The following is a 14111-nucleotide window of genomic DNA, read 5'->3' as shown; positions in this document are numbered from 1 at the left end:
TTACTGTGACAACCCAGGAGGCAGCAGCACTCTGAAAACAAAGTACGGAAATGTAAAGCTGAAACCGGGGAGAGAAAAAAGAGAAGAGGAAAAACATGAGAGAAAGAAGAAAAAAAGTACAATAGAAGAAAGAGCAAATGAAAAGGTCAAAATACATTTTGAAAGGGTAGAGGGAAAAAAAAGCAGGCAGTGAGGGGGCACCAAGAGAAATGCATGATCAGAAACGAAGCATCTGATAACCTGGTTAGCAAACAAGATGCCAGGATGTGGTATCTTCATACCAGCGTCTCAGAGATGTTTTGGATTGTTTTTTTTAATCTGACTTTAACCATCTCAAAGTTAGATGTTCAGCCTGAGGAGGTTTTCTAGGCTCTGTCAAGTATTTTGCAGGGAGAAACAAGTACCAGGGGAGGTTCAGCCGTTCTGGAGTCAGTGTGGACATGGTGGCTCCACAGATGTTTTCTTTGCTGTCAGCTATGGCTTTAATTAAATTGCAGCTCTTCTGTCTTCCTGCCTTCTCCCTCCTCTGCACTGCTATATGACTGGTGCTGGTGAAGCTGTTGTTGAGGGACACAGTGAATTGTGTTGGGAAATCAAGGAGAACTCCTGTTAGTCCGTGTTGGTTGTTCAATCTGGTAGTCACAGAGCAGCCACACAGAGTTTCGCTGAACTGCTGGGGGAGCCTTGTGGAGCCACAAATGAGTGCCTAAAAGAAATGGTGAGACCTGGTTAAGGTGTCACTGCCAGTGGAAAAGCTGGCCACTTGCTGATAATGATGACTTGTGCACTGGAGGTGTGTCAATAGGGAGAGCTCTAAAGGCTAAACTGGCCTGGCAGCCTCACTTCTCCGTGGCCTTACTCTGCAACTGGCACTTCAGGTCAATTTCTCATTGCAATAGTGGTATACTGGACTGTGTATGGCAGCAAAGTTAGCCTTGGGACAGAGGGGGCCAGGAGAGAGTGAGGGAGCTGTGGTGGACCACAGCATTACTCACCTGGGAGGCATTGCACAGCACATGATTGCTGCATGGCTCTGGGTCAGTATAATCACATGGCATTTCATATTGCAGGAGTTCACTTCTGTGAGTCTTCCATACTCCTCCCTGCTCATTTTCCTACTGAGTTAATCACTCTGGCAGCACCAGTACGAAGACCACCAGTGTCAGCTACCTTTCATATTTAAACACTGCTCATATATACAAATTTGCAGTAACTAATTACAGCAAGGAAACTCTGATGCAGCAGCTGTCAGAGAGCAGTGAAAATTAATGGAAAGTAGTTCAGTAAAACAGCCTTCATTTGAAACAGCTAAAATGCTCTGTCAATTTAAGTACCTGGCTGTGCTGGAGTAAGTAATCTATGCTAGGCACAGACCTTCAGCAGCTACTGGACTGCTAATGAGAAACAATTCTCTTAGTATAAAATCATTATCAGTCAATAAAATGAGCTCAAGCCACAAAATAGGAGCAAAGTTCAAGGATCTAAGAATTCACAGTTTAGTCCCATCAGTGAAAATGTCAGGAAATTAAAAGAAGCTCTATGTAAGTCACCACGCAGTGGAACCCAAAGCACAAAAACAATCCATGAGAGCCATGGCAACTCTTATGGGCTCTTCTGAAACAAACTGCTGTTTCTAAGGTGAAAGAATGGGGCCTTAATCTTTGCTCCCAGTTCTTCATGTTCACCTTCATCCCATCAGTATAGTTCATGCAGTTGCTAATTATCTAGCAAAATGCAGGCAGGGAAGACAGAGGTCAAAGCTTGGCTTGAGGAAAAACAGAAGAGCAATATGGTATCTAAATTATAGTTTAAAGGCATACAATAAGAGAAAACTGCGAGTTAGCATTATGCCTACAAGTGGGCACAGTCCCCCCTGAAGAGGCCACACTTCCTCTAGACCTGACCTGGGCTTTTGCAGAGCTGTCTCATAAATTACCAAGATCAGGATGAATAATCAGTGATGGCCAATTGACACCTGACTCTTGTTGAAGTTTACAGTGGAAATAACTGGTGGTTTTTCTCAACAAAGGTTATAGTAGAGGAAGAGTTTATTACATTACACCTCTGTTTTGGTCAGAGTCTGCTTCTCAGAACTTGGTTTGACTGATGTTTATTCAGGACCTTCTTTCCCTTCATTTTTTTCAAAGGAAAGAGATCACTTTTAGGCAGCTTCAACAGCTGCCTGCTGGGACTGGTCTGGTCCCAGCTTCCCAGATAGCCCTTGGTCTGCCTGGTTCTGCCCCCTGCACATGTGGCTTTCAGGTCACCTGGAGCACCATCGGGCAGGCCATTGTGCTGAACACAGACTATTTGCAGCCGCAGAAGGTGTTACTGCACCAGTTGATGATTCCACCAGCTCCAAGGTTACCTTTGTGACCATCAGGAGAGGAGCAGGTGTCAGGGCAATTCAGGCTCTAAACCAGAGTCCCAAAATGGGAATCTTTCAAATTCTGGACCATATCAGCAGAAAATATTGAAAATGTTTTCAAACAAATGTTTTCAAACCCCATATAAAGTACTAGTAAAGAGAGAGGAAATCTATGAATCATAGAAGATAGATAGATAGATAGATAGATAGATAGATAGATAGATAGATAGATTGATTTGCGATACAGCAATTGAGTTACTTAGGATAATAGTCCTTAACTCTGCTGTATAACTCTTTTATTTGTAGATTTTAAAATTCTTTATAGAAATGAGGGAAATGTAGTTTTGTTTTGCATATTACAGATATCAAGAGGATTGAATCACAAAGCTTAATGACTAACTCATGGAGAAACACTATGTCTTTGTCTGTCTGGACCTAGCCTGGACCTTTTTGTATGCCAAAAATTATCTTAATCTGTAGGTTTTGTTGGAACCTGATGCATATCAGAGACTACTGTAAGAAACCTTTGGGTCTCTGATACATTGCCAAGGCTGTAGTTTCAGATGGAACATATTTAGGATGCCTCACAAATGGACTAACCTTGTAATAGATACTTACAAACTCTGTAACTAGGCAACTAAAAAAAGAAAGAACCTCTCAGGTGGTTATCAAATTTGGCTTAGGAAACCCTTGTCCTGCTGTGCAACTTAAGCTAAGAGATAGTGTTGCAACATAGTTACATTTCATCTTAGATTATATTGTCTCATAATTCATGCAGCTGTATTATCCAAGTTTTACTTAGAACCATCAATCCGCATGAGAGAGGCAAAATGCTATTTTTTATAGGATTTTATATCTTGTTATTAAATAACTCTGTTATCTAAATAGTAAAGCAATCTGGTCTAGATACACACATTTTATTTCATTGTGTCTGACTTCTCTATTGTTAATGAATGAAAACTAAAAGGAAGAAGCATAGCTTTGGGCCTTTTCTGTTCCTCTTTATGTATTCCAGTTCGTAGATCCCAAGAGTAATTTGGATTTACTGTTTTGAATATCCATGGTAATACACAGATCACTTGTAGTGACTGGAGTCCTTGTCAGAAAGGCTCTGCAGAGGAACGCCCGCTGCCACTGGCCAAACTAACCCCTAGTTACTGCTTGCTATGCTGAGTCCCAGTGACCTTCAACAAGTTTACATGAAGCAGATGTTGTGATGCAATGCAGTGAAGGAGCTCTCACAGAAAACGCGAAAAATCCAGAGCCAGATTTCTTACAGGTCTTTATAAACAAGCCACAACAAGATACATATAGTAAGGCACCCTAATTAAACCTGGGTATTCCAATATTAGGAAATAATAAATATTTGGCTGTTGGAATGATGACTTTGAAGATTGTACAGAAAAGTCATATTCAAAATATAATTAAATGCTCTGAACTGAACTGAAGGTGATAAATGCCACAAATAAAAAATTATCTGACATAGTCAATTATCAATTTTGATAATACCTATATAGCTTTAAAAAAGAAAAAAAAATCACAACATAGCATAAAATACCCCTTCAAGAAATTGTAAAGAAATGCAGGAGTGTTTATGTAGACTCATCTGTTTCTGCAGAGGGTTGAAATAATGCCTCAGGGAGCAGCAATTCCTAGGCAGAAGTGCCAGTATGAAATGCTCAGTGCAACTGGAGCCGGGACAAAAAAATCCGGCCTTTCTTTCTGGATATATCTGAAGTAATGTGTGAACAGTTCAGGAATGTATGTCAGTATGTCTTTCCAGAAAGAGATTAATGATTGCCTGTTTTCCAATCATCTGTTTGTGACAGCCAGGCTGCGTGGAACAACTCTTATGTGTTACATCCTGAAAAGTTAGCTATTCGCAAAACATTTTACCATTTTCCACTTCAGAAGCATCTAAATTTAGTAATGGTGCATAGCTCTGTCTCCCCAGGGGCCTGCAGTTCAAAAGTCCATCTCTGTTTTGAATGTAAGTTTAGAGCAAACAGCACAGCATGACGTAGTGGCTGAAGAGCAACCTGCGGCTGTTCGTCGGTGCAAAATCTTTAACCACTCAAGCTGAGGGTGCAGGAACCCAGGTGGGATACTTGGGGGTGTGACAATTGAAGGCATTTTCTCTTGTACACAGACACATGGGATGTTCTGATTGTCCCTCTGGACAGCTATGGCCCTGTGCCTGCTTGCAGCTCCCACCTCTTGTTGTCTTGCCGAGAAGCAGGCAGTCCTTGGAACAACAGCCCTATGGTCTGATCGCCCACTCTGCTCCTGCAAAATCCTGCTTGCTGGGCTAGTAATGTATGGAGCCATTCTGTTCCCTCTCCTGCTTATACCCGTGCTGTTCACCATCCCACTGCTTCTGAAGCTTTCATGTCCTTGGAAGGAAACAGAAAGCAGATCTTGCCCTCCTTGAGCTGCAAAACCAGAATCTATTAACCAGTGTATTGCCGTTTGCTGCAGCAAACAGCAATGCACTGGAGAGATGGACTTTTGTATAGGGGAAGACACTTGTACATACCAGTGCAAGGTCAAAAGTATGAGTCTTTGACCCTTTCATTTATTATTGTATTTCTTGACCCAGATCTTCAGAGAAAACATTTTTGAATTTATAAAGGATTTTTGATTGCTTCCAGCCACTTTTTGATCCTAGTTAGTTCCATGCAAGATCATATCATATTGAATGCCTGCCATCATACTGATTTCTCTTTCTGCTCCTTCCACCTTCTCTTCTAGCATTTTGTTGAAGGCCTTCCTTTCCCTCTTCCAGATTACTGTACAGATTCCATGGGAAAATTCTCCCTGGTCTTCCCTTCTTCCTGTCTGCCTTTGACCCAACATAATCTCATCCACCTACATAAAATCAGGTGATATCCCTGTGGGTGTCCTGGACTTCCATCTCTTTGCCAGAGCTTTCTGTTCAAATCTTAGCACCTCATTCTGTAGCAATTCCTGGATGATGTCAGGTAAAACTGGGTATGCCAGCAGACAGCCGTGGCTATTGCCAGATAGGCTGTCCAAAACCAGCTCAGTGCTTTAGTGTTTCCCCTGTTTCAGTTGATATTAATATAGTACAGAATCCTAAATGCTTTAGAAAACTTTTTTTTTTTTTTTTGTCTTCTCAGCAGCATTAGTAACACCAATAGAACAATTTCCCTAGGAAAAAAATTGAAGTTATGAACTCTGGATTTAAACAAGGAGCATTTATATTAAGTAGAAAAGAGAAGGCCTTTGTTTGAACACAACAATCAGGCCTAAAGAAAATACAGAAGTATGCTTGGCCAAAATTTTCAGCTTCGTTTTCTGTCAATAAGCTAGTGGTAAAAGAATTTTCCTTGCTGAGCTTAAAGCTTGTACTGTATTATTTTAGATATGCTCCATTACCTTAAGGCACAAAGGATTTGTTTTTCTCAGTATACAACAGAATTCCCACTTCTGTTCTGAATTCCTCTGAACAGTATGAGGAATGGCACAGGGAGCTGTGTCCTTTAGAAAGAAAGAATGGTGGAGAACAGGAAATACTGATTATGAAAGTCTATGGGAGTGAGTCTGTCCAGCCATACTGCAGCATAAATTCAGTTCAATACTTATCGAAAAGCAATATATCTGCACAGTCCAACTATGCAGCCAAGTTTAGATTACTTCTTGACAACTTGTCTAATGGATTCAACTGTGCGTGATGAAAAGTTTGCACCTGAAACTGGATTCAAGTACTTTCACTGTTAAAAGACATGCTACTGTTGGGTTTAGTTATGGTGGGTTTTTTGTTTCTGTAAAGGCAGAGATACATTTGTCTGCTCTTCTGAAGGAGAATCATATCTGTCTCCACCTCAAGGTCAAAGATCAGCCTTCATTTGTCAATTCTTGAAATATTTCCTGAAATACCTTCTTCATATATTAAAGCCAAGAACCTTAAGTAACAACATGGAGGAGAGACTGCTGAAGGTGTGACCCCACCCACCACAAAATACTGCAGATGAGTAAAATTAGCATGGGTTCCAGAGTGACTAGACAACTTAATGAAAGGTGAATCCATTGCAAATCCAAATGCAAAATCACCATGTCTGGTTCAGGAGTCCTCTGAACCCCAAATTGTTGTGTGCTCGGTAGATTTTCTGGAAGCAACATGATGCACTTGCTCTGTTCCTAATTCTTTTCTAGGCATTTACTGCTGCCCACTGCTAGAGCCTGAGCTAGGCTGATGTTCCTTGAATTGGTGTCCCTGTTTCTATGGTTTGAAATACTTCTGTGGATTGTTTAACATTTCTTCACAGGAAAGGTGGAAGAAGAGAGGAATCAAATGACAACTCAAAAAGGAAGGTGAATTTTGTGAATTTCACAAAAGTGAAAGAGAAGAAAATTGTAAATATTATCATACTTTTCCACTGTCCTTCTATAACATATCAATGATGTGGGGAGAGGCTAAGCCACTTTTGGATACATATGTGTAACCTGATGAATCGTAGAAGAGTGAAGAGCTTTTTGCAAGTTCTGATCCTCTTCCAGTCCAAACAGCCTGTCTTAGAGTCAAAAGAAAACAATGTGGTCCATCTCTCTTGCTCTCTTCACATTCCCTAGTGCTGCTAAATGGGTAATTTAAAAAGGCACATTTTATTCTAGTCAGTCATGCTTTACTTAATCCATTTAGGAATAGGGTACCTGTTCCCTCCCTTCTGATTTTCAAATAACTTTCTTTTCTTGATAATTTTTGTGGTATCCCTGCGTGGTCATGAAAGTTGAATATTTCTGTCCCTGTGGAAACACCTGTTGTTTCTGCTTTTTGTCTGCTAAACCATAATTTTTTTCAGTTCTATTTCATGAGTTATGAGTTCCTCACCCTGCGGTTCCCTCAATTGGTGAAAGTAAGGACAGAAACTCTAGCCTTGTTTTCACAGAGTAGTGTGGGCTAGGAGCTAAAGTCTGGGAAACAGTTGAGTTAGCTGGCAGCTATTGACTGCTTACTGACATGCAGGATAAATCATATTATGATTACAGAGGCAGTTTGGATCTGACCAGGCTCAGTGTTTTGGTTAGTGTTAGTAGTAGTTTGATAGCTATAGTAGTTAGCTATACCATATCTCAAGTAAGTTTGCCACCGAAGAAGCTCAGTAAATTTTGCACATTCTGTACACTGAACTACTTAATCCTACCAGAATGAAGCTTGCTCTGAACAGAGGCAACTTGGGTGTCCAAGCACCCCATGGCCCAATGTGGTTTTGCACAAAGCCAGCTTCAGTTTAGCAAGTCTGGCACTAAGTTTGAGGTACTAAGTCCAGCTGGAGCTGAGCTGACTCCTGCAGAGCCCTGAGCACAACTACACTGTGCTTCTCAACCGGCTCTGAGCATCCGTGCAATGTGGAACATGGACAAAAGGCCCCAACTGTGTGGTCCTGAAGGAATCAACATGTCCAGAAGGGCATATTAGCACTAATGTGGCACCAGCCATCCTGGCTGACTTCAGAGCAAACCATTCAAATGCCTTGGCACCAAGTTGCTCTGTACCATATTGCCTGCAATTTTCATTAGCTAGGTTATTTCAGGCCTTTATTCCTGTTCTTCTCTCCTGCAGCTCTGGATACTGGCAAGTTGTCCACAGCATAAAAACAATGATTTTGCCATAACTGTGTGTATTATCGGACCCTGTAACTTTTATGGCTATTTAATGCAGCCTTTCAATTTTTGCCCACCCTTTTTTGGCTAGGCAGACTGCATTTTGGGACCCTAGCCACGAAGCACAATGAAATTACTGGTTAACTCATCCCTGTAATAAGCTGTACTTACAAGTCCTGTCTGTGGAATATGCGGAAGGGATGGGCTAGAGAGCTGGAAATAGGACTTTGTTGCACACAGAGAACCACAACAACGAGCACTATGTTGCTGCTTAGACAGTTAAACTCTGTAGCATGCAAACAAAATGAAAAACAGAAGTCACTAGTTTTGATAAAGATGGTTCCCACCAAAACATGCAGTGAATTATCCGTGGGATTTTTTCCTAAAAGAGATATCCAGGCTAAACATGTGTTTTCAGATAAAAGATGTCATTGTAAAGTATTACATTAAAAATAAAATCAGTGAAATGAGTAAAGAGGACTTTAAAAATTTGTCTTCCTTTATCTACCCTCAATCAGATTTGAAAAGTTTCCAGCACTGTGTTCTTCCTTTTAGATGGTACAGTACCTTGGCAGCATTTCCTGAAGGCTTTTTGTGACCTCCTGCCATAATTGCTTTGAAACCTACAGCAATCTCTGTAGAGTCTTCTTAAAAGAATATTACAGAAGTTAGTATGCAACTATTTTTTCACAGATTTAAAGATGGTAGGATCACATTTTCTGATGTTTATGAGAGTAAGATATCTGCTTTTTAGATCTACTATAATTTTCCTCTTTTGTCTTTTTTAAAAAAATTCTTTCTTAAAAACATAATAGGTACACCAAATTGCACAAATTTATCAATATTTCAAAAGCTACCAGATCTTGCACATGCCAAAAAAGGAAGCTTAACAATCTTTGCTAATTTCTAATGCAAGATACATCCATTATTTATGAAGGCAGCAGACAAAGGGGAACTGCTCTTGAATGGAATCCTAAACGCTGCACAAGAGAAGCCCACAGAACAAGATTCACTGTTATAAAGATACTGACCAGTCTCTCTGGAGATTAACTCTGAAAGTTAGTCTCCAGAAAATTTTGTACTAATTGTGTGGATTGTGGATTGATATTTGTAAAAGATGGAAATAATGAAGATAGAACCCTGCTATCCAAGCATCATTTTGTACCAACACCAACTGAGTTAGAGTGGGTCAGCACTTTTTCCCTCCTATTTCAGATTTTCTGCCTTTTTTTTTTTTTGGGGGGGGGGGGGGGGGGGGGCGGGGGGGGGGTTGTGGGGGTGTGTGTGTGTGAGGAAGGCAAACGACCTTTAGTGGTGGGACACTACCATGGAGGCCCTTACATGGCATTTAGGGGAACGTCTGGATCCAACAGCGCCTACAACTTTTCTTCCCTCTGGGTGGGTATTCACTTACACTAGTGTATCTGCTACTAGTCTTAATGCCTCTTGATGCTTAGAAATGGCACAATGAGGCCAAATTGCAATTTCCTGAAACTTGAGCTTAATAGATCTTTAAATACTATATGTTTCTGCTGTGGCTGCTGAAGAGTTTCTGTATTGATATTCCATGTTGAGTTGGAGAGGAAGGGTTTGACAAGGGTGGAATCTTTTTTCTCATCCGTACAGAAGTCCATTTTGGGGTACCCCACTTCAGAAAAGGCAGAATTAATGGTAGATTTTCATGAGATGAGCAACAAGAATGATCAATGCTCAAGAAATAATGAGGGCACAGACTCTGAAGAAAGGCAGGTTATTTTCTGTGGAGAAATGAAGAGGGAGGAGTGACATGATGTCAACTTTCAAATGTGGTTTTTTTCCAGACACATTGAGGCCTGCCAGGGAGAGGACAGGAAATTGTCTGACCTCTGTGTACATGTTGGATAAGACCAGAAAAAATGTGCTAAGGGGGATAGTGCACATGCATCACACAGTTTGAGCATTAGTGAAGGTTTTTAATGGTAAGGAAAATGAAGTATTAGGATACATGTCCTAGGAAGCAGATCTCTAAGAGCAAGCTGGAGAAGCATTTGTGGGAAGTGGCATAGGTATGCTCTATCCTGCTGTAGGTAACAGGATGGATTAGAGGACCTCCCAAGCTCCCTTCCTGCCTGCTATTTGTGAGTCTATCACTATATATAAACATTTTCAGGATATTTCAGATGGAAACATATTAAAAAAAAAAAAATCTGGGGCATAACTGAGACTACTCTTCTTAGGTCTTTTTTGTGCTGAATTTTCTTCCATAATCCACACAACAAGTACAAAACACCTACAAAGCCCTGAAAAACTTGAATGGTGGCCCAATGTGAGGACAGCAAGAAGTATGATGCCACACCACTGAAAACGGTGAGAAACCTTTCAAAACATTTTGAGAGAAGACTGGTGTCAGCCAACTCAAGAGCTCATTTATGGATCTGAGTTGGCTCTTTGTTTCCTTCTTGCTGTATTACATTCAGTAATAATAATAAAAAATACCAGGAAGAAAAGCTCAAATGTAATAGAAAATACTTTCATCTCTCTAAGGTTCTGAAATGTTGAAACTTTTTAAGAACTGGGGAATAGTTCTCCTCAGGGAAACCGTTTTCAGTTCCATTTCTCCCTTGTCTCATTTACTAAAAAAACTCAGTGCTTTGAACTTAAAAGGAATCACATAGAAATGATGGGTTTATGAACATGACAAGGAGAATGGTGTCCGACATGTTTTTTCCCTTAGAAGTATGTTCCGGTTTTCTCTTTGTGAATTTAGGGATGCTAAATTCTCCATTCTTTGTTTTAACCACACACTAAAAATACTGCCTTTATGGTTTACATCAACATTAAGTATAAGCCTGATCCCTGTGCTCTGAGGAGAATAATTCTGTGTATCAGAGCCTTACAAGGTGTTTAACTTCAGGCAAACAAGTTCTTAAAGGAAAACTACAAAGCAGAGTAATTTTGTGCCATGTAGTGAGCTAAAAGGGAAAGGTAGGATGTACACTATATTCTGGGGGACACTTAACCAAGCAAGGGGACAATTCTGTTAAGTCTTTTTCCTCCCTTCCTCACCTTCTACTCTTTTTTCCTCCTTCCCCTTCATTATGATTTCTCCCCATTTTGTGACCTCCCACAGTTGCCCTGTGCAAGTGCTGCATGGTTGGACTAGGGTTCACCTTCAAACAATTCTTGAAAATGAGTTTCAAATGGCCTTGACCATTTTGGCTTGAAATTTAAAATTTCTTTTGAAAAAATGTGAGCATATTAGACTTATTGCTAAACCAACTAGTATTTTCAAATACACTGGACTTTCCTTCAGTGTTATTTTTGTTGTTGTTTCTAATTTGCATATCTTTGTCCTTACCATTAGATTAGAAGACCAAAAATGGCACAAAGACTTAGAATCATAAAACAACTGAAGATGTTGGTTTGTATCCTCCCTTCCCCCCCCCCCTTTTTTTTTCACCTTAGGTTGATAACACTACATCGACTTAAGTGTCTTTCTTATTATTGTGTGAAAAATTCAAATTAAGGAAATCAGACAGTTGTAAATTGCTGGCATATGTAGTCGTAAATTAAAGAGTAGTCATCAACAGAAATAAAAGCCTGAAATGAATTGGAGTTCTGAGGATGCACTGAGAAACTGAAGAAAGACATCAAAGCCAGCAGGAAAAAAAATTAACAACTTAGCAAGGAAAACTGGCTTTTAAGAAAAGACATTGGATTCAGCAAAGTGGTGCATGGCCCAGAGAGGATAAAAATAATGAAGAAGAACAGCAGGGACCACAATAAAAATGGTTGGAAATGAATACACCCTGGAAAGTGGTTTGTACAGCTTTTGCCAACAAAACTCATAGCAATTAAGCAATTATAAATGATCAGGAATTGTGTGAAGATGAGATGATTTGCTATTTAATACTGTTATAATGTTGCTTACATGTCAGGGAACAACTGGTCTTCTAAGCCAGTCTGATCACAAGATTCATGAACCAGCTTCTGAGAGAAATCACAAGGAATCCCCCAGTAGTTTTTCATAGTTGTATGACAGCCTAGAGGATCAGAATAAAAAGAGTGTAAGGCATCAGTAAAAATATGTCAGGGATTATCTTGTAACCCTTCCTTGTGCTTTTAGTCTTATTGCCATTATGGGTTGCATATATCAATTGTGTGTTTGAGAGACTTTCATACATCCTACATTAAAGCAAAACCCAGGGTGTAGATCATTTTGTTGTACGCTCTTCTATGTGGGTTTGGGCTCCTCTTCAATTCTGAGAACTGTTATTGTTACCTTGATGGTGAAGAATTAGATGAGGGTTAACTCCAAAATACATGTATCACCAGCAGCACCTATAACACCCTTGTGCAAGCTTGTGAGCCTAATTCTGATCCCATTTAGCCTAATTTTATGCCAGGGAACTTCAACAGAGTGACTCCTCAGTTGCTGCCATATAAGGGAGATTGGACCCTGTATGACTCAGCCCATCACTTGTCAGTCTATTCTAAGCAGGACTATAATAAGAATTTCCACAAAGGAAGCTTAGTTTGCTAATATGCAAAAGAGAAAAAAAAGAGTAGCAAGAGACTGCCTTTATAGACATTTGTTCCACATTTTTTTGGCTTTTGAACTGGGTATGTCTACACAGACTATAAATATTTGCTCAAGGCGGATATGACATACTTTTGAGCTACCTGTGTTAATATTAATATACTTCATGCAGTGGTAAAGATATGACAGCACAGGCTGGCAACTGGAGTACAAGTATCCTGGGCACACATAGTATTCACTTGTACTTTTTGCTTCACTTGCTAATACCAGTGTTATGTTAACACTAGTCTGGGTGTTGTAAAATCACTTTGCCTGAAGAGGAGTGGGGCACATAGAAACCCTCTTGAAGATAATGGGGTTTGGTAGGAGGGGGGCAATTGTCTCATTCTTGGAGTCCCTGAAATCCAGTTGTTTCCTAATGGATCCCTAATCAGAACAGAGTATGAGTTTGTGCTGGAGGAAAGCACTCCCAGTGCACAGCTAACCACCCATTATACCTCTGAGAAACATTATTTTGTTACCTCAGATTTTATGGCAAAGACAAAAGTGTTTATAGTACTTTATTAATGGAAATGCTTCTAAACTCTCTTGGAAAGACAGATTATAAAAAAACTTCCACATTGGCTGCAGCTATGGTGCTATACCCAGCAAATGCCTTAGGCATGCAGCTTTACCCACACGGGGCTGGTTTGCTCAGGTGACTGTTGATATTGCATGTGTTCCACAACAGCAGGCCTCTCACCTCTACAAGGTCATATTGTTTGCCTAGAAAGCTGCTTTTAGCATAAAACCACTTTGAATGTTACAGGATGCTCAGCTAATCATGTAAGAGGTCATTCTGAAAGCAGTATGTTATCCTCTAGAATATAAATCAAGTTATATGCATGTATATTTTGCTCATCTGAGAAGATTATTGCAGCTATTGCCTTAAGGAGTCACTAAGGTCACTGTTCCCTTTGCTCAAATTCCTTGTTGAAATGTACACCTTTTAGAAGGCCACTAAGAAGCCAGACTATGGACAATAGGCAAGTTAAAGAGAATTGGAAATTGAAGAGAAGACCAGCAATCTACATAAATCATAACTTTATACTTTTCTTTCTCTATTGCTTCCCTTTTTTTAGCTGCTGGACCATGAGTAAAACACTGGCTTCAGTGAATAAAGAATTAAAAAAATAATTAAAATATATGGGCAGTTTTTACTGGATCTCTTTGATCAGCCATAGGAAAAATGGCAAATGCACCATGATGATTCATTAAAACTTAGAGAAGAACAGAATGCACTTCTAGCCTCAGGCTTTCTATCTGAGCCATGGGTCAAAAAAAGGGTAGTTTTAGAGTGTTGCCTTTAGAGGCCTTATTTTGTCTGGGCTTCCGTGGCTTTTTAATGTGCTTTGTGGACAAGCAAAAAAATTCTGAACTATGTCCTTCTCATTCAGCATTTTCAGTCTCTGCTCTGTTTTTTGGCTTAGTTCTTCTTTTGGGCCTCTTGTCATAGCATCCCAGAGTCAGATTCCTGGGATGAAGGTGTAAAAGTTTACTCCATTTGTAATTTCTCCTCCAGGACTTTAAGGTTTGTTCCTAGAAAAAAATGTAGGACTG

General features: G+C 40.0%; 1 long non-coding RNA gene across 1 annotated transcript; it reads right to left on the bottom strand.

Annotated features, from left to right (window-relative positions):
• Positions 1 to 295: 295 nt before the first annotated feature.
• LOC136361313 (uncharacterized) lies at positions 296 to 12369 on the bottom strand. Its single transcript, XR_010743613.1, has 3 exons — positions 12255 to 12369; positions 11904 to 12015; positions 296 to 706 (listed from the first exon to the last, which is right to left on the bottom strand). It is a non-coding gene; the product is annotated as an uncharacterized lncRNA (long non-coding RNA).
• Positions 12370 to 14111: the final 1742 nt, after the last annotated feature.

This window comes from Sylvia atricapilla, chromosome 5 (genome assembly GCF_009819655.1).
Source record: "Sylvia atricapilla isolate bSylAtr1 chromosome 5, bSylAtr1.pri, whole genome shotgun sequence".
Classification (NCBI taxonomy): Eukaryota; Metazoa; Chordata; class Aves; order Passeriformes; family Sylviidae; genus Sylvia; species Sylvia atricapilla.
The sequence above is the reverse complement of the archived record's forward strand: the minus strand, read 5'-3'. Positions and strand labels throughout refer to the sequence as shown.